General features: G+C 30.9%; 1 long non-coding RNA gene across 1 annotated transcript; it reads right to left on the bottom strand.

Moving 5' to 3' along the window:
- Positions 1–5273: 5273 nt before the first annotated feature.
- On the bottom strand, positions 5274–21922 carry LOC129958954 (uncharacterized). The gene is made up of 3 exons (XR_008783353.1): positions 21045–21922; positions 11342–11493; positions 5274–5653 (listed from the first exon to the last, which is right to left on the bottom strand). It is a non-coding gene; the product is annotated as an uncharacterized LOC129958954 (long non-coding RNA).
- Between the last annotated feature and the right edge of the window lie 480 nt (positions 21923–22402).

Genomic DNA, 22402 nt, shown 5'->3' with positions numbered 1-22402 from the left:
GGAGTACACAAAAAACACTTTTTGAGTTTTTAACAGGCGTAAAGCTCAGAACCAAGCAAGATTTACACATCCATGAGCTTCTTAAACAGGAGAGCATCAACTCTTTTATAACAGATCCTGAGAATATCCGGGATGAAGCCAAAAAGAACATTCTAAAAATTCAAGAGGAGAATCGATCTACTTACAATAAGAACCGGAAAACTGCTCATCAGTATAAGAAAGGTGACTTGGTGGCAATACGAAGAACCCAGTTTGGAACTGGCTTAAAACTGCGACCAAAATTTTTAGGCCCTGTATGAAGTGCTACAAGTCAAGCCTAATGACCGATATGATGTTAAAAAAATTGTTCAGCACGACGGACCAAACTCCACCTCCACTGCAGCCGATAACATGAAAATTTGGTGCAGAGACACCAACTTACTGCACTAAACAAGAAACATTTGTTTTTTTATCCATGTTATTGTCTGCGTACTTTGTCTGTCTTTTTTTTTTTTTTTTTTTTTTGTTCGTTTCAGATTTTTCTTCAAATTCCCTCTCCGCTGTGGAAAATGTCAGGACGGCCTGTAATATGAGCCACTATGCTACTGTCTCTCCCTCGCCTGCAGATGGCACTAGTGTTCCGACTAGACAGAGAAGTGAGACAAACGGCAGAAAAGAGGCGCATGAAGCGGGAGAGTGTGAGCGTCGAAGTTGAAGGATAACAGCCATTCTATGTTAACCTAAATTGCAACGAACCCTGTACTTTTGTTTTTTTTGCTTTATGTTCGTGTAGTCCTGTGTTCGTCTATTAAAATATGGAAAAGGCAAACGTGTAGTCTTTTTTCGATTGGGAACACGACCCTACATATATAAATGGAGAGAGCTAGTCATATGTATCTTATCGAAACAGGTGTGCCTAACATGAGTCACGTGACTTAGGGAGAATCTGAGTGTAAGAATATCTTTTTTGGCGACATATCGCAAATCTTGACATACTCAAAATATATCGCGCAATCTTTTGCTTCCCGGCATTAGGTCCGGTCGATTTTCATTTCCTGAAAAATTTATTTATTAACTTTCTTGTTTTGAGATTATCATTCTACTAAGCAAACTGGTTTCAAAAATAATTTTTCTTCTTCATAACATCAATAGTTGAGTTTGTTGATTTAAATCATGTTTAGCTTTTTACTTTTTTTTTTTTTTTTTTGCATTCATTAAAAGTGATTAATTTTCTTCTTTAAGTAAACATTTTATTTCTTTTATTTACCTAAAAACATGTTTTAATTTTACATTGCATCTTCAAATACTTCTATCATTATCTCAAACAGATAAAAACATCTTTTATAAAAACAGATTATAAAAGTGACCCAAGTCATTTTTTTTCTGCATATTTAAAAAAAATGCATTTGTATTTATAATTATTTTTCTTTCTAAAAATTAAATTATAATCGAAGAATTAGGAGAATAAATATTTATTTTTGCATAAAAAATGAAAAAGATATTAATTAAATATGTTTGTAAACTGCTTAATTATTTTGAAATTATTTAGAAAAAAAATCAGAAAATACAAGCCCAGGTTCGAATTCGAGTCTCTTGAACGCTACGCCAAAGCCCTAACCACTATACTATCCGAGCGCTCGTTAACGGTAAAACATTATTAGTATATATGCTATCTTGAAAGTTTCAGGGCTATTTCCTCGAAATTGTCTGGCTATTCAGCCTTAATATTTTCATGAATGAACATTCTAAATGTATACTTCCATTATACAAAATCGAACTCAATTTTAAACCTCGTGACTTCCCCTTGTTATAATCTGTGCATCTTCAATAGGCGGTTCAAGGTCACATTTTCTACCTCGTTATTGGTTGTCTGGTGCCAGTAACGCAGTAGAAAATGTGACCTTGAACCGCCTATAGAAAATAAATACACAGACTGTAGTATCAGTTTTAAATATTTCACTTCTGTTTCATAATTTTGCTGGTAAGTTTGCTTCTAACTACCGCAGAAACAAAAGTAAATCATATTTTGAATCTTAAATGTGTTGATTTTAATATAAAATAATAAAGAAATTCAAAATTTTTACGAAAACGGCAATTTTAGGGTATGCCCATACCGCAAATTATTAATAAATGTTGACATTCAGACAAAATTTTTATCTGTAAAGATAGCACTTCTTTCTTAAATAGTTTCTCATCTTTAGAATATCCACTAGTTTCTTTGTAGATCTTAATTAAAATTTATAAAAACATGCAACTATTACTAATACATTTATGAAATTTTTACTATATAACATTTTCAATAAAACTTACGTTTTAGTTTCACTATTTCATTCACAATGATGATTTAATATCTTTCACGGTATAATACAATTCGAATGTTTATGGTAAAAAAGAAACAACATATTGGAAATAATAAGGAAATTTATTTGAATATTATTAAAATAAATATTCAATTATTAATCGGTCAATAATGTTTATATATACATTTGTATTGGCGAGAAAAAAATCATGCCAAGCTTGCAGCCAAGTGCGTGCAACACATTCGAGATTAAAATGAAGCGAGTAGCAAAGTATAATGCAGTTATATCAGTTTAAATGAAGTTTAATAACAAGTTAACTAAATTAAATACAATAATTAAACCAAACTAAGAAATATTATTCTGTTATAACATAAAAATCACTGTTTGATCCAAGTTACGAAATTTTAAACTAACTTAAAATGGATATAAATAGAATATATTAATTGTACATAGCTGTGAAATGATACAGGACTATCCTTAGAAGATTTTTCTTTGCATCCAATTGTACAGCAAGAATTAATCATGGCTTAAATAAGCTTTAAAATTTAACAGTTAAAAGCGAGAAATAAGCTGCCATTGAAATACACTGCTTGACAATTGTTAAGGAACAGTTACGTTTTTGGGAATAATTAAGTACAGACAATAATTGAAGAAATGGAACTAAGTACATATTTAATAGGAAGGATGTGCATTTATGATAGTTCAAAATGGTGCAGATATCGACACATCGAATAATTAAAAATAAAAAAGATGCTCCTTGGATGATTTTCAAACAGCCCCACAAAAATTGATCTTCAGGTCAGAATGATACAGACATGAGTACCTTAGTAAGATGTGTGATGACCACGGACACTAATGCACATTTTGCATCCGTTCTACATGCTCTCCACTAAACTATCGAGGAGTTCTTGGGGGATATTGTCCCACTCCTCTCTCAAGGCGATTTTGAGCTCTTACACTGTCAGGGAGGGGTAACTCTTTGTGAAACACGTCTGCCAAGAGTATCCCAGGCATGTTCAATGGGATTTAGGTCGGGAGAGTAAGCAGGCCATTGCACACGGACAATATTTTTACTTTGCAGTGTGTCCGATACCTCAACGCTTCTATGTGGCCACGCATTATCGTCAATAAACAGAAAGTCTGGACCTACAGCACCCCTAAAAAGACGAACATGATCCAGAGTAACCTCTCTACAATACCGTTGTAATATAAAGCTTCCTCGCTCAAAGATGTGAAGCGGTGTTCTGCCATTGTGCATAATTTCTGCCCACACCATCACGCCTAAGCCGTACCGATCAAGTTCACTAACAAACTGCTGTGCATAACGTGTTCCACGCTCTCTCCACAGTAATTGATGGCCAGAATCGCTTGTCACACTGAAACGAGATTCGTCTGAGAACATCACTCTAGACCAGCGGTTCTTAACCTATGGGTCGCGACCCAAAATTGGGTCGCGAAGCATATTTCTTGGGTCGCGCTGAGTCGAACCAAAAAAGTTAGTAATACACCAAATTTCAGACATTTTAGAAATGACGACTTGAATAAATATCAACAATCGAAAATGAATGTGATTAACAAGATCAAAAAATATAAGATCCTTTTGCAACAACATATATGTGTGAGGCTGGTTTTTCGGCTCTGTGTGTAATCAAAAACAATTACCAGAACAAGTTAAATCCTGAAATAGATATAAGGTGCTCCTTGACAAGCATTCAACCGAGGTTTAAAGATCTTTCAAAATGTATTCAAGCACAAGGTTCTCATTAAAACTGTATGACTTGCATTTAAAATTTATAAGACTTAACATATGTATTGATATTTCTTTTTTTTTTTTAGGAATAAGTTAAAATGTCAATTATTTTCAAAAAGTTATAAATATATTTTAATTTGGTCAATAAAAATTATTAAAAACACTTGATTATTAATTAAATTTTCCTTGGATCGAAAAGTACTTTTGTTTATCTTTATTATTAAAAAAATATATAAAAAATTTGTAAGTTTAAAAAAAATCATCATCGTAGGATTGAAGATTTTTTAAAAATACGATCTGAAATAAAGCAATGAAAAAAATTTGACTTTTTTTTGGGTCGCGACATGAACATATTTCTCAAATTTGGGTCGCGGCTTAAAAAGGTTAAGAACCACTGCTCTAGACCAATTTTGGATATCCCAACCAACATGTTCCTTACACCTGCGTAATCTCTCACGACGATGGCATGGTTGAAGCGGGATGCAACGAACAGACTTCCGTGCATACAAACCAACTTGATTTAATCGCCGTGAGATGGTTCTTGCAGAAATATGCATACCGGTAGCGGTTGCAAGGTTTGCAGCTATCTGGCCAGGAGTTAAATTTCTGTTCCTTTTTGCCACAAGGGCTACATAGCGATCCTCTAAAGGTGTGGTGTTCCTACCACGACCCCCGGCATGCTTTTGCAAAGCATTTCCACCTTCAGCGGCCTTCTATAATCGCTAGATGACACTCTGATACACCCATGGCATCAGCTACAGTGGTAACACTTTGACCTGCTTCCAGTCGTCCAACTGCTCGTCCACGATCGTAGGCACTCAAATGATATCTTGCTGACATTTTGCTCTTAATTATTGCAAGAACCAAACAGAATTTCAGAGAAAAAACTTTTGTAACATCCTGCACTACTTTGGGTCAAACATCAAACAGCATGAATCTTCGTATGAATCATGAGCTTGTATGCAATGTCTTTTATACAGATAACGAGTCCTGGTCTACCACGCCCTCTCAACTTGAATTTTCTTTTATTGGTCAGCTGTCTGAGACTTGCATAAATCACTTGTTCCTTAGCAATTGTCAAGCAGTGTATAATGGAGAATGCGGTTACAGTGAATACAAATTATCTTAAGAAGTCACGTGATTTTATCTTGTTGTACTCCAAAATAGGGTTGCAGTCTCTGTTTTGGCCCACGATAACTCAGTTTTGAAAACTCAGTGACATATAAATGAAATACAAACTCTTGCACTGTATCTCCATTGCTTTATTCACAACACACACTAAAAGGTTACATCATTTTTACCACTTGGTGGCGCTACAAAATTAGTAGGTGGAGCGTTCTGCTTACTTATTGGCGCCAAAAGTCTCTCTAACACTATTTCAAGTATATGATTCCAACAGCCAGCAGACCTTACTCCCGAGGCTCACGACTGAAGGCGATTACAAAACGATCACTGATATCAACACAATGAAAAACCCATGTTATGATTGTACAGTTAATTATAAATTTATCTTAATTACACCCATTACTAAAGCAGCTACTATTATCAGAAATATCCTAAAATCTGATATCATCGATCGTTTTATAATAGCCTGTAAAAGCTCCGAATTAAATTGAAGAGCAACCTACAGAACAAAAGAAAAAAATATATAATAATGGCAAATATTATACAAGATATCTAAAATTTTTGATATGAGAGTGTTAAAATTGAACTGGAATTCTAAGATTTAAAAAAAAAATAGTAACAACAAAATTAATTTCTACAAAATAACTATAGTAAAGTAACTTTTACTCGATAAATTTTGTATATTAGATAGAAAACTAACTAAATTTCATACATAAATCTCATTACTTCTCATGAGTTTTGGAAGCTTAGGAGTAGATCCCTGTTACACGAAATGAGTTGAGTGTTTTCTAGGACTTCTTTACGATATATAATATCCCACATATAAATTAGCAATGCATAATCTACTTAATACCAGCTGCTCAACTGAGATAGATCTGTGCCATATCATCTTTTCCACAGAAATTTGTTGATGCTTAGTAAATAAATTTTTTTTTTTAAATATGTGATATATCAATTCTGTGCCAGCAATAAATGATTTAGTTCAGAAAGTTTTCAAATAATTTAGAAAACTAAATTACTTAATTAAAACACAGCAACAAAGAATATAAATTGTTTTTCATCACAATGTCCATTAATAATAACACCGAATTCGAGAATATGTATGGATGCATGAACATTGGTTATCTTCAGAGTAAGCAATTTGACATGTTATCAAATTCAGCAGACATAATTTGGAAGATGATTCCAACTAAAAAAAATTGAAATTGAGTATTAATCAGTGTTGGCGTATGCGCACTCCCAACCAGTCACGTGATCACGAGTGTAAAACAAAGATACCCCGGCACACGCCGTACGGATTTTGGCAATAACTGACGTGGGAAATCACAATGCAAATTATGAATCGAAACCCATAATAATAAAATTTATTGCCATCTGAATTAATGTTTTGTGTTGTCTTGTGTGGTGTTAATAGAAAATTAAGAAAAAGATAATACTGGTTTGTTCTGCAAATAATTAGATGAAATAATTAATATATAAGTAAAAGGTGTTAGTTTGATAGTTGAATCATCTGGGTGCAAACGACAGCTATTATCTCTATTAATAATAAAATTGAATGTGTATGTGGCTATTTGCACCCAATATCCTAGACCAATGGATATCGAATTACCAAATTTTTAACAAAAAATAATTTTGAAGAGATAAAATTATTATTGATAATTTTACTTAATTAAATTTAACCATAGTGTTTAAAGTGGAGAATTTTACTTCAAAACATTGGAAAGGGTACTAGTCTAAATGACCTTAGAATCGAAAGGAAGAAAACAAACATTTCAACTCTAAAAAGAATACCATAGATCCATCCCAGTCTGTTAAAGTAATCATTTTTGGGACAATCTTTTCCGAATCAAGGTTCGATTTACTCAACAAAACATGCATCTATTTATGGATACGCCAAAACAAGACTTAAAATGTTTTCCTTTTCTCATCCAACATATAGAGATGATCTAGTCTGGGAAAAGTACGATGAAAAATGCAATATGATTATACTGCAATTTTATATGCAATTCAGCTGTACAATTTCATATAAAAAAGACAATTTTTTTTTATTTATTGCCCTGAATTTAGCAAGACAAAATTTACATATTTAGGGGTGGGAATATTGATCACCTTGTATGCTCTTTAGCTGCAAGTCGCACAAAATTGAACACTCGGGCGAAATAAAACACTAACATTTTTGTTATTATGATACAAATCATTTAATAATTATTTAACAAAAAAAGCATTAAAAAGAAGTTTATTATTATTTCTTTTTTTTTTCATTTTTGCCAATTTATTTATTTGAGCATTAATTTTTGCAAATTCTGCAGATTTTTCAGCCATCAGTTTCATGGAGCTAATCCTTAATAAATAAGACATTTTTGTATATTTTATTGTACATTTTTTAGCTATTGCACTTTTAGTGACCATATGTATATTTACTAGAATAAGGCATAATTTAAAATTCTAAATTTCCACTCATTAGCTCGTTTCACCATCGATCGATTTTACAAAGATATAATGCTGCTTCAATATCTATTACCATATATTCAAGATTTTCCCCATAAAATTAAATTACAATTTTTTTCTTTAATTAGGTTTGAATGAAAAACAGACAGCAATTCATCAATCAGGTATGGAAAAAAAACAGTAAAATAATTATTGAGAAAATATGAACAATTGTTTAATGTGATAAAATAAAGGTTAAATTGCACAGCTGTTGATTGTCTAAAAATAGTATTCACCTATCTCTTTAGACCTAGCTCTTTCATTAATGTGAACCTATAAAAAGATTTTCATTGGTCAAAATATCTTGCATGATTCATTAACATTTAGCACCTTACTGTTCTCACGATTTCACTTTTGTTCATATAATTACTGGAACACTATAATTACTGAAAGAAAACGAAAACTGAAAGCCGACAGGGAAGAAAATAATTTGACATAGTTTTCATGATACAATATTTTGTTAAATGAAAATACATTAATCACATAAAAGATATTTTATTTTTAGCAACATTTCATATAGACACTCTCTTCTCTCATATTTTAAATGCAGCTTCTTGTATTGCTCAAAATATTCTAAACAAGAATTTTCTGAATATTTTTGAAAATTTTTTCACCAAACGAAGAAAAATGCTTTGTTTTAATAATTTCGAGATTATAATATTTATTAACTTAAGAATTCAATAAGTAACAAATTATTAAGAAGACTGAAGAACAAATACAAACATGATCTACAACGAACCCATGAAAAGCAGATATTCTAAAAAGTAGAATTTTAAGATTAAAAGAACAAAAACTATTTTTGTTTTGAAATACAAATAATGTGAAAAAAAAACAGCCTTTTTTATGCTAACTGAACTGGTTAAGGAAATTACAGTAGATCTAATTTTCCAGATAGTTTCAAATACCAATTCTTGAATGGTAAATGAAGAATGGTAATATTTTATTCTTTTATTTTTGATTCAATGCAAAAGATCAATGTTTTAAAATTGGTTTAAAATACAATTATATATTGGAGCTAAAATATAAATAACAAACATGAAAAGGATTAAGTGTTGTGCATTAGTGAATCGTACAAGATATTTCGACTAATGAAAATCTACTTTGAAGTCAACACGATAGGATGAACTGAGCCAAACACAAATCAAGGAACTAGCGTTTGAAAATAAGAACTACTGTTGAGTAAGAATTTTTTAGGGAATTCTATGATTCACTATTTGGTGAATATGGCAGAGAATTCAGCCAATCAAAATGTAAAGTAAATGAGAGAAATACTATTGTTGTTTTAAGATGGAGAATAACAAATTGGCAAGTAAACTGGGAAATCAAGAGTAACAGACAGTAAAAATTTAGACTTAAGAATGAAAAAATTTAAGTTAGAGTGATTTAAATATTGATTCAGTTTATCAAAAAAATTTTAATAGAAAAGAAAAATCTCGGTTCTAATTCTAAAAAATATTTTCATTTTAATCAATTTAAATTAAAATTTGTTCCAATCATAGGTATAAAAGGAAGATGTTGAGAATTTTAGTTAAAATGGTACATAAAAACTTTTTTTTTTAGCTAAATTCTCAAAAAAAAAAAAAAAAAGGAAGAATAAGTGTTGCAGCAGCAAACATTCAAAATTTGTACTATTAAAATTCCTGAAATATCATTTATTACCATTTTGTATTCAGATAATTTATGTAATAATTTTAGATTTTATCATTTTAAAAACTTTTTATAGTCATTTTGTGAACAAGTAATAACATTAATAACTTATATACAACTTAAACTCTCACCTAACCATTTTCTTAGAATTTTGAACTAGTTTGTTTTAAACCCCTTAATAATTTTTTTATTTTTTAAATGGGTTGAATGAAAGGAAACATTCTAAAAATTTTCATTGAATGACATCAATATGAAAAAAAAGTGATAATGCCACGATATGTAAAGAGAGCTGATTAAAATTTCTATGATATGAAAAACAGAAAAATATTAAAATAAATGTCCATAATGTTTAATTTCACTTATAATCAGGAATACAATTTGCTTTTATGTTTTCATTAAAAGATGGAACTTGAAAGTACTAGTCTAAGCCACAAAAGATAAGTTATGCATTTTTGCACAAAATTGATCGATTTTCATAAATAAGTCAATTTAATAAAACGGAATGCATATCAATTACAACTAATCTTGGAAAATCAATGCAATTTTTTTAAGATTTAGCTCAAAATTATCTTAAACACAAAGGAGATCTGCAACCATTGAAAACAATGCAGTTATTAATTTTCTTGCAGTCTTTCTTCTAATTTGAATCCTGCCATTAAATATTGCATAACTTCCGAATATGATTTTATGCAACAATAGTACAAAAATAAATAAATGAAAAAGAAGATTTTGTTTTAACACAGTATTAAATAAATGATCTAAAAACATACTTTCCGCCCTTTTGTCCTTGCTCCAGAGCACATGACGTACTTCATTATCTCCATGACAGTGTAAGGCATTTAGAATATCAAATTTTAATTGCAATTTCTTATTACGGTTCCTAAAAATTTTCAATAAACCATATTTTGGCTAAATCCTAGAGACGGGTACCGCCAAGTTTGGAGCCAAATTTTAAAGCTAAAGTTGCCAATATGGCAACTCCTCTACGCCTCCAATGTATGGCAACCCTGTGAAGAGAATGGGTTGATGTCGGTGATGTAATTATCAACTAATCAGGTATGAATTGACTTTGAATATCAACCAATTAGGTATAAGTGCAGCTTTTCGCGGGGAATTTCTAATTTCTACTGCTTCCCAAGTCTTGTAACGTATTTTTTTCTTACTTTCTTCGATTTCTCTTGTGGTGGCAGCTTTTCGTGGAGAATTTCAAGATTTTCTCTTCAGTTAATTGACGATTGGATTTATTCTGTTCTCCAAGTCTTGTAAAGTATTTTTTTTTTTTTCTTACTTTCTACGATTTTTCTTGTGGTGTAAAATGGCTGGTATGAATGAGACAAATGAGGAATCCTTTAAATTGAGGGGTTTTTTTCGATTTAGAACGTTTGGGAGCGAAAGCGTGTGTTGAATGGTGCATGAAAATGGGTTTAATTGCTGATTGTGTAACCCTGTTACTGTCACATTAGAATTGAAAATTCTTACAATTAACATTTATTAACATATTTTAATATGCGTATTGTGAGTTCTGCTTAGTGAGATTTGCACAAGTGAAATGGATAACTACTAGAAGCAGTATATCTTTTGCCAAAATAACAAAAAGTCACCTTAATCATTGCTACTTCAAATATTAAAAATAAAGCAGTTGTGATTTTCCTCATTTCTACACTTTTAAAATCTGAACATATTTCATTTTTAATTTCAAATATTAAATGTTTCATTTCAAATATTACAGTAGATAGGAAGAAAGGAACAACTTGGCAAAGAATATGCAATTTTTTTCTTAGCATGTAAACATTTACAGTGCAAACAAATGAAAAGACATCCAAGAACATTTTAGAAATCTAAGACTATTCAACAGTTAAATAGCTACTACAAAATGAATAACAGAAAGATATTGAGCAGTGATACACAATAACATGTCCCAATATGTATTATCAAACAATATTATATAATTCAGCCCCTTGAATTACATGGATTTTAAAATCTCAAAATATTATAATGTACAGTGATACTAAACATACTAAAACATGTATAATACCATTTGCTTAATACTTACTGTAATATTTCTGGGAACTTTTCTTAACCGAGATTTAAATGCATTCCACATTCAATCTGCAGTAAACTGTAAATTTCTTTTCCAAATAAAATATTGTCGAAATTCTAAAGCATCACTCATTTTTCCCGGAAAAACAATCATTGCGTTGAAACCTAGGGAAAAGTAAAAAATTATATGCACCTTCAAAAAATAAATATCATCTTCAAGTAATAACAAGTTTTCTGAAGAAAATATGCAGACGAATGAAAACTAATATATAATTTCATAGATAAAATATCACAATCTACCATTAAGAAACTTTTTATAATGAAATCAACTCATCGATGAATTGGATATCTAAAATCTTCGAAATGTTAACATTAATATGCAAAAATTTTTAAATCCTTGTTAATTCATTTTTTGAGCAAAGCTTAAGAAATATTTATTATTTCCCTTGAAAAAATATTAAAAATTTCTTTTCCAAATGATTATCTTTAAAAAGTAAATATAAATATCTCGTAAAAATCGATTTCACCAAATAAAAATATTGAAAAGGGGAAAAGGATTCAACAAGGATAATAGAAGCTAAGATTAGATTTCAACAAAACTAAATGAATGAAAATATCTGTTTAAACCGAAAATGGGCAAATAATTTTTCATACGGTGTGAAGGGGGAAAAAATTGATAAAGAGAGAATAGCCTTATTGAGCAATAACAAATTGCGCTTTCACATTAAAGAACTATATCAGTCGACTTTCTGAATTAAAGCTTAACTAAACGACCTAACGTTTTAATTGGAAATTGTTTCGCATGTTACTAGTTGGATGCCTTATAAAAAAAAGAAAAGATAACAAAAAGATCGTGCTCAGAGTAATTTAAAATTAATACATAAGTACCTTTATCCATATTATATAGCCGCAAATATGTGATAAAATGCTGAAGAATTTTGTCTGCTTCGGTTTAATTTGACAGCGTCAATGCGGACTGCGGATTCGCGTTGATGCCAACAGCTGAAACTACGAAGCGGAATCTAGTGTATATAAAACTCATATGAGATTTTTTTTTCTGTACACCTCAAAAATCTAAAATACTGAATAGATTTATTTACTTCTTTCCTCAAAAAATATTATGATGTACAAGGAATGTTTTGAGCCAATTAGTTAAGTAGTAAATTTTTAATTTGTTTAAAAAACTATTATGGAGCGAAAATTAAGGTAAAGTTGCTACTGCATGTTCAAATTAAGTAAAGAGCCAAAAGTTTAACAACAACAAGTTATTAAAAAGAACCTTAAAATTCCACCTTAATGAAACAAGAATGCTCTGAGAGCCTGGTGCTCCGGACCGGAGCGCCGTGAAAATGTTGGTTTTTACGCATGAGAGTAAAACGTTACCATCGGATATGTACCTCCTGATCTACAGGATATTAGGGATGACGAATATTTTACGAGCGGTTATTACGTAACCAATATCAAAAGTCACAAATACCAGTGATCAATACTTTTCAAAGAGGGGTGTGATTCAAATCCTTGATACGATCTTACTGGAGATATTCCGATAACAGGTCTTGGATCACGATAGAAAGTAACAATCGATACGATCTCTCCAATGGAAGCTCTCGAACAAGAGTTCAATCATGCATAGGGGGAGTCCCTTACCCACTGAAATGAACAGACCGGTTATTCTTGGAATTATCGTATCATTGAATTGCATATCACTGAAACTTATCGGAGCGGTGACTTCATTGCAAAGTGCGAAATCACCGCTCCACTTTATGGGAGTGACATTGACTTTCCGATATTCGCATTTGACGATGCGGTATTCCATAAAGATCATTTTTAATTGCTTGTGACACGACTGTGATTGCATTTAATCTGTTTGCTGCTGGCAACATATATTGGTAGAATAGAGAATTTAAGTAAACATTTTAAAGAAATGACATATATATTTAATTCAAATTTTTCTGAAAAGGGTTTACTCCAATAAAGAACTTACGCTTTGTCATTCTTTCATTGACTTAGCACATGATGAGATTGCCTTGAGAATAAAGAAAAGAATATGCTTTCTACATGAATACAACGTATTCTGCTATATAATTAATTAGTTAAAAAATCAAATATTTGACTTCCTTGATGACTTTTTTGTTGCTGTTTTCAACACCACAGAGAGCTGAAAATGAAAAAAAAAAGTTTTCGAATGCCATTATTAGATTGGAAAGTTTTTGAAAGTCGCATCCACTACTTCGTACTTTGGATCAATCAGCATTCTAATGAAGAATTGTGAAGTCAAACCTACATTATTGATTGTAGGGGAAAAAATTAAGTCTTTGAAAGAGTGAAAAACAGTTCATCGACAAAGTAGATTCAATCAACAAGAGAAAACATCTCGAACTATGGCTACAGTACTTTGAATCCGCAACCATAGTATTAAACCTTATTAAACAAGCATTAGAGAAATACTTCCAACGTTTTTTTCAACAAGATGTTTTTTTTTACATTTTGTCAATTATTTATCCAAGATATGGGTGTACTAAAAAAGAGCAAATGAGTAATACAGAAATTATGCGGGACAGCTTTTCACAATTTGCTGTTTAAACGTAAACAGATGCAGTGAAGCTCTTGCATAGTGATGAAATGCAAATGAAAAAAATCTTTAAAATGTTGGAGGTATTGTGCAAGTTAGAGGTTTCTGTGATAGATTTCTTAATGGGTAGTTTTGTGGCTCATACTCAAAATGTTTGAGGTACTTCAGATACATGCTTTCAAGTAGTAGCAACAAATATATTAAATTAAGTACTTTTTGCTTAGTGAATTATACAGCAAGAGATTTAAAATAAATGCATTGTTCATTTTTATTGATATATAAAGTTTGTCTTCACTAGCATTTGGCTTAATTACATAAAAGGATGTCAACTACTACAAAGCTATATATGTAGAAATCTTTGCAAAGAATCGTAACTGGCGCTACAAAATGTGGCTTTCTCTAGTTAAAAAAAATGGCATGACTAAGACAATGTTTTTCTTAATAAGTGTTGTAATATTCAGTTCAAAGCAGCGTTTCTAGAGAAAAATATGCACTTTTTTCATCTAACAATTTACAAGAGTTTGCCAGTGAGCACTTATTTGAGATTGCAACATTAACCATGCCATGATTTAAGAGTAGTAGCTTTGTGAGAAAAACAAAGAAGCGTTTTATGATGTTTTGAGAGCTGCTCCAAAGCTGCCAGTCGGTAGCATTGACAACCAGTATTTTGCTCTTAATAAAGGTGTACTCATTCATCAAATAATATATCCAAAACAAGAGGCCACTGATTCTATTGATAATACATCTTATATCAAGAATTGTTATGGCTTTAAAGTAACAATTGTTTTTCGGCAAATGAATGAAGCTGCAACATTGAAAAGGGCCGGAAGAAACACACTTCAAGAGATAAAAGTTTTAATGTTTTCTCGTTATCGTTGACTCACAGACAACTTTCAAGTAATGCTGTCAATAAGGAGAGTTTCATTTTGCAATTTGCTAGCCACCTGGTTATCACATGTGTGTAAGTAATAGAAAATTCTGATATAGAGTTGTGAGGAAAAACGGAGCTATCCAGCTTTATTTTGCAATATTCATCGTACAATAATTTTAAAAAAAAGTAGCATTCGAAAGCATTAACTTACGGATAAAGATCTGCGAATTAAAAATGTCATAAAAGATCAACTATATACGAGACAAGAACAAACAAAAATTTTAATAATGCCCATTTTTTCTAATCAAACCTTAAAACTACATCAAAAGTTCTTCTCAAAAATCAAATTTCATTAAACTAGGTCAGTTCGTTTCGAAACTAAGAGCTAACAAAATTTTGACCTTCTAATGATAAAAAAAAAAGTTTTAATTCACATCTTAAAAAATTATAGTTTATTCAGCTAAACTCTTTCTCTTATGAAAATATAAGATACTCTATATATTTTACATACATATTTATTATTAAGGAGCATTTTTAAGACACGATAAAAATTTCAAAATTAGTTGAAAAATTTTAAATTGCAACACACATAAATATGAACTTACATCGAAGGACATGGGCATTTTATGCTTTGAGCGTGCAAAATTTCAGCTCATTCCTATGAGTATTTTTTCCGTTACATTAAGTTTTCTGTTTTGTCTCTAAAACGATGAATTCAGGGGCGAATTCAATAATTTCATAACGTTTACAGCATTTTATTTCATATTCATAAGACACTCATCATGCATTCCTTGAATCAAATATCATTTTCTACATTATTGTAATAGATAATATACATTAAAAAATTCCGCCGCCGGCAAAAAAATCTGACTTCAGAGTAAAAAAAGAATGTTCTCCGTTGCAATAATATCTTGTTAATAGTCGCTGCATTTAAATGTGGAATATAATCTCTATTATTGTTGTACGTTAGAATTTCTACTCGTCGGCTCATACATTATAACTTATAGATCATAAGAAATTTCTAATAAATAGAATATTTTTTTCCTAATAAATGCTTTTTAGTAGGTATTAGTAAATGCAACTATTGAATTTTAAAAGCCTACAGACCAACTTATTTCACTTTATAATTAATATATAATGAACTCCAAATTATTTAACAAGAAAAGGGTCATTTGTGTTTGTTTAAATTTATTGATATTTCTTTATCTGCTTAATATTTCTTACAAATGCCTCAAATTTTATAAAATTAATCTGCCTGGATTTTAAGTATTATAATGTTATATATAATCATATATGGAATAAAATACTAGCATCAAAATATTATGAGATAACGTATTTAGTATTAATTTTTTGGATGCAAAATATATCTTGCATTTATTTCCTGCACTTCTGAAAACGTAGAATTTCAAATAGTTTTAATGATTAACAAAATATTAGTTAAATTTGAGTTTATCGTTACTTTTGCCACTATAAAAAGACGTATTTTTTTTATTTAATATTTAAAAGAAAGACAGAAGCGGATCAAGTAAGATTTAAGGACAATAAATTTCATTCCGCTTGAAAATTGAAATGAATAAACTTTCTGATTGAATAAAAGTTATGTAAGGATTCTTCTGAAAAGCAAAAAAAAAAAAAAAAAAAAAACCATTTTATTGTGAAATAATACTAATAGAAAAGACAAAAGATTATAAGTGACTTTTAAAGTATTTGCGTCATTTTATTTTTGATCTCATTAATCTGAATAACCGTAATTTATCAAATAATTCTATTTAAGCGCATTAAAGAGCTGTTCTTATATCCTTTAAAAAATATTTTCAACTTTGAAGAACGAAAGTAAAAATTAAATATATACCTATTGTCAAACTTGTAAACATAATTATGTTGTTTTTGATAATTTATATTTACATGTATTATTTGTAACACTTTTTGATTGATTTTGTTATTCCATTTAACATATTTAGTTGATAAATGCCAGTTTAATTAAATTCACTTTGTTGTGTTTAATCGAGAAAATTCTAATATAAATTTTAGATTATTAAATTGGATACTTTTTAAAGACATCTCACAGGGTGAGAAGTGAAAAACTGCTTCAAAAATTAAGTACTTTTAAACGCTTTTTAAGCACCTTAGCCCCCAAAATTAAGCGCCTTTGTATAAGTATGCACACATGAATTGCGTATATTCTAAGCATAGTATTTTTTTTCCCTATTTTATAATAATGCATAGTTTTTATTGAAAAAAAAATTCTTAAAAATTAATTTTAAATATTTATTTTTTTAAATTTTAATATTTATTTCTGTATTTGAACAACATTTTCTATTGTAAAATTACGCCTTTTTGAATTTGACAAAAGCATAGAAATAATCATTAAAATGGGGGCGGGGGGGACTATTAATACCAAATAAATTAAGTCAACTTTTAAACGATTAACAATAAAGATCTTTTTCAACTTTTCTTAAAATTAAAATAAAATATCAGATAGATACAACATTTCTGAAAATGTCGATAGTGGTGTAGGAGCTCAGCATGACCAAATATTTTGTATATGTTTACAGCATGACCCAAGATTTTTATACAGGGTGTCCATAAATATTGGTACAGACTTTAAGGGGAGGTAGGGACATCACAAGGATTCAGATTTGCATAGCAACCCATGGTCGGAGACACCTTCACTCGGCGCTAGGTGGCGTTGTTCACAGTAGCATATAAGAAAGCAGACCTGCAATCCCTAAGTCATGTGAGCTGCGATCGCCCGCAGAGGAGTATGGAACGTTTTACGAAGACGGAGCTGGCAGATATGCACCTGATTTATGAATTGGCAGAAGGAAATGCAAGAGCGGCTGAAAGGTTGTATCGGGAAAGACCACATGCTGCCCAACATCGCCTTTCAGTGAATGTTTGGGCTGGTGAGGTTGGTTACGTCTTAAGCCGCGGTCCCACGACCGGAGGATCTTCACAGATGTGGTCATAAAACTGTCACCCTTCCTTCGTGGTGCCAGCCCCGTCTGTGGCAGCGGACCCACGACCGGAGAAATCTTCAGACGGCACGCGTTCCCCTTTCCACCGCTCAAAACCCTCAGTTTCTTTGACCCCCTCCCCCACCCCGTAGCCCAAACAGATTTTCCGGCTCTTTGATGTTTATCCTTCTACCGACATTTTGCGGGAAGCTACAGGCGTTCCACGGGCGACGGGGGAGTGTGGTCCCCCAGTGGGTCGGATGTCAGATTTATGACCAAATCCGTGAGGTGGCAGGTCGTTGGACCGCCGCTTTAGCCGGACCTTATTTGTTGCTTTCGCCAAAAACATCTGCACAATATCTCATCTTTTTGCAAGAGGTTCTACCAACATTACTTGACCCTGTGCCTACATATCAGACACCATATGTGGTTTCAACATGATGGGGCTCCACTACATTATGGCAGATGTGTTCGTAAACATTTGAATCAGGTGTTTGGTACCGATGGATAGGTCGTGGTGAACCGGTTTCCTGGCCACCACGCTCTCCTGATTTAAACAATATTGATTTCTTTCTTTGGGGTGCACTGAAAAGTGCTGTGTACGCAACACCTGTGGATTCAGAAATGGATCTAGTTGCAAGAATCGTCTGTGCTGCTGCGGATATCCAACAAAATCCGGGTGTATTTGAGAGAGTTCGCAAGTCTATGGTCCGACGGTGTAACGCATGCATCGCTAACAATGGGGGAAACTTTAAACATCTTTTGTGACATTTTCAAATATCATGTACCACAGCACATGTAATATCTTTGACCAATAAACATTTCAGATGATCTCAATCTTGTGTCTCTTCATTTCTTGTATCTGTCATACTACTTTTGCATGGCGTTTCCTACCACGGGTTGCTATGCAAATCTGAATCTTTGTGATGTACCCTACCTCCAGTTAAAGTTTGTCCCAACATTTATGGGACACCCTGTATAAGCAACAACAATTAAGATCCAACATTGCTGGGATGGAAAGAGTAAATTTCTCCCTGCACTGATTTATTGTATTAAGTAATTTCAATTGCAATCTTATAGAGCTAAGAACTAAAGCATTCATATGGCATCATCATACAACTGGCAAAATTGTCATGAAATTGATAATAGAACAAAGTCATGTTCTAAATAAGTTTATAAAATCATTTTTAATGGAAAATAATAACAGCGTTTACAAATGATCAGACTAAAAAGAAATTGTCTTATCGCCTCTTATTTTTAAAAGTGTAGTAAAAGTCTTTTTTGGACGTTTAACGTTCATAAAATTAAATGAAAACCTGCTTTTTAATCTATAAACAAAAATTCTTACTTAAAAAAAATTGCAGAAGAAACGGTATATCTAATTTCCGAAGAAATGAAAATTCTTTGACAAGTCCTAGTTTTCGTAATTAACGAAAACAAGTAAAAAAAAAAAAATCAGCTCTGTAGTTAGAAGTTAAACGGAAATAAATCAGCCAGAGCGTCTCCCCAAAATTTTCTCGCATATTGCAGAGAAATGCCTTGTGTGACATTGGCGTACGTTACGGAATATTATCACTAGGCGTGAATGAAATATTTTTACTGTTTCTATATATAACGTGATTGTTGGCAAGTGTTTTGGGATTAATCTCTGGCATGCGGTTGAAAGCATCCGAAAAGCAAATTTGAGTTTTAGATGCATTCTTCCCAATTGATTAAAACAAAAATTTGACTCAAAGCTACAGTTATCGACACAAAATTAGATACCAAATTTGCTATATTTTTGAACTGACCCGTTTACATATTTCTTGAAAATACAGGCGGACGTGTGGCGAACCCCTTGTTGGATTTGGCTCAAAATACAATACAATGGATACTAAATCTCTGTACTAAATTTTAAGTATCTAGCTCTCTTCGCTTTGTAGTTATCATGCTGACTTATATTCGAACAGTCAGACAGACAAACAGATTTCCTTTAAACGGATGTTGCTGAAAATTTGATCGAAATCTACAAATTTAGTGTAAGGACCACATATCAAATTTCAACCATCTAGCTCAAAGTGTTTCTTTGTTATATTTGTCACAGACAGATACTTTCTGAAAATGTGTTTTTGAATTCAAGGAGATATGAAAAGTGAAGATACATTAAAATCTCGAGTTCGAATTTTTTGACGATTGCAATATTTTCACTAAATTTTGTATATGGAAAAGTAAAAATGCTATTTGAAGCTTTTCTTAAGCAAGTCTTTCTTCAAGTTAGCTCAAGACAATACATCGTATTGTCCAAAACTAATTTCTCAAAATAAAAAATAATTAAAATTTGCATTCAACCAAAAAATTTTTTTATTATTCAAAAGTTATTCTTTTTTAACTTTTAAAACGGTGTTAAAATAATTTTATGCCAAAATATGTTTTGATGTTATGAAAACACGTTAAAATTCTATTTTTTAATTAAACTTCGAATTAAAAGTTTGAGAAATCCGTTCTTAGTGTGCCTCTAATGCCCCCAAAATAACTTCCGAAACTACATGCTCCTAACTTCAATGGTTTAATGCTGGACGTTGCTCTGGACAAGACTATACATAAAGAGATATTTTATTGGGAAAAAATTTCTTTCTTGATACATCCGGTAAACAAGCCTTTATGACCATGATTTCGAATTGTCATTTTCAACTTATAGGGAAACAAAACAAAACGCTTTCTTCACTTCACGAGAAAAGTAAGTACTTTTTAAGGACCTTTTCTGAAAATTAAGCACTTTTAAGGTGCTTAAAAATGGTTTTCAAATTTAAGCACTTTTTATGAAGCTACGCACGCTGATCTCATGGTATAATTAAATTAATGACTAAGGTATTTTCAAATAAACAAAATTATATTGACACACAATTTAAACGTCTTTTTTACACTTATAATAGTTATGTATTCTTAATTAACAAGATTATGTCCTAAACTTCATGTTGTCAGAAGATTCGGCGTCGCTTGGTGCTAAGAAAGATTTGATTTCAAACTTGCTTGCATGTCTTTTCTTCTAAAATGAAGTGCAAAAATATTTTTAAACAGGCTAATTTTTAAGCTTTCAAGAACATCACTGGTAAAACAAAACAGTATTTCGAATATTCAACAAATCAGTACTTATTTGTTTTACATTTCATGTTTCACAGTTAATTAAATTTTTATTCGAAGCACTATAATAAAAAAAATTACCATAGACAGAATTTCATATTTAACTTGTATTTTTAAGTAAAATATATTATTACAGGAAAATTATACCAGATATTGGTTTTAATTTAATGTAATAACAAGTAGAATAATTAATTACCTCTATTTACAAATCATATATGTAGCTTGTTTATAAGCCAAATATAACCGTCTTACTACTTGATTTATTCAAATTCTCAGAGGGATAGACTGGAGTGTGGAATAAGTGGGAACTTTCTGGTTCATATTTCCTGAAGGTCAAAGGCATATTAGACAGTTTAAAAATTATATACATATTTGTCTTCTTACATTTTATACTTAAGTGAACAATTCAAATTTGATCTTACAAAATACTTTAATATTCGATTTAATTAATTTCATTTCGTGTCCACTAAGGTAAAACATCGTTTAAGAGACAAGTTTAATAAAAATTATTATTTTCACTTATTTTAACAATTTTATTTTGCTATATGATTTAAATAATAACGTGCAAATTTGCTCCAAATGTCAATGCAGTGCGCTTTATCTGGGATTATGTTATTGATTCTTCATTTTTAAAAAATATTGTTTGTGATTCAGTCTTGCATTCCTTTTACTTTAATACTATACGAATATTTAATCATAACAAATGTTTATTAATAACAAATTAGATATCAAATACGTAATTACATTTAATTAAATATGTAGATCACCCAAAGAAAAATTTCTACCGTCGCTTTAGATATATATAAAGATGAATGAATAATCAATTTATCTTTTACTTTCTGCCTTTGGCGGCCAGCCTGTTCGCCAATCATAATGCTCGTTAAAATTTTAATAATTAAGTATTTTATGTAACTCCTATTTTAATAGCTTCTTCATCAAAATATTTTAAAACTTCAAATTTTGATAGTCATAAATGCATTCATAATATTATAAAGACCTTCAGCCATAACATAATATGTATCTCTCTAATTTTCTGTTAGCTCCCGTAGAATTTATACTTTAAATTAAAGTGGAAATGGTTAAACTGCAATTAATATAAGAAAATTTTTTTACTAAAACGAAACATTTTTTTTTTTAAATATGAGTACTAAAAACAGAGTCGCTGAGTATTTAAACCTTATGGGCACTAAAGAATATTTTTCTTCATTTATGTAATATCTCAATACGTTTTCTACAAAATTTTCTCAGATTCATCATGAACAGATCAATTAATTAACAATGTTTAGTTTTAAATACATAAAACTCTAAGAAAATAAACAGAATCGTTTGAAATAATAGGTCGGAGACATGTTATGCCTTCAAAACAAAGTCCTTATCCGTTGAAAATAGAGTTGTCAACAATCAGAACAAATGCGCATACGTGAATTCTCTACGCCAGTTGGGGTAACGCTACGCAGATTAGAAAATTTTAATTCCTTTATTCTGTTTTATTTTAATTCAAAAGTACTGCAAAAGGAATCTGAAAAATCGATTCATTAACAATGTTTAATTTTA

This window comes from Argiope bruennichi, chromosome X1, assembly GCF_947563725.1.
Source record: "Argiope bruennichi chromosome X1, qqArgBrue1.1, whole genome shotgun sequence".
In the NCBI taxonomy this organism is placed as follows: domain Eukaryota; kingdom Metazoa; phylum Arthropoda; class Arachnida; order Araneae; family Araneidae; genus Argiope; species Argiope bruennichi.
The sequence above is the reverse complement of the archived record's forward strand: the minus strand, read 5'-3'. Positions and strand labels throughout refer to the sequence as shown.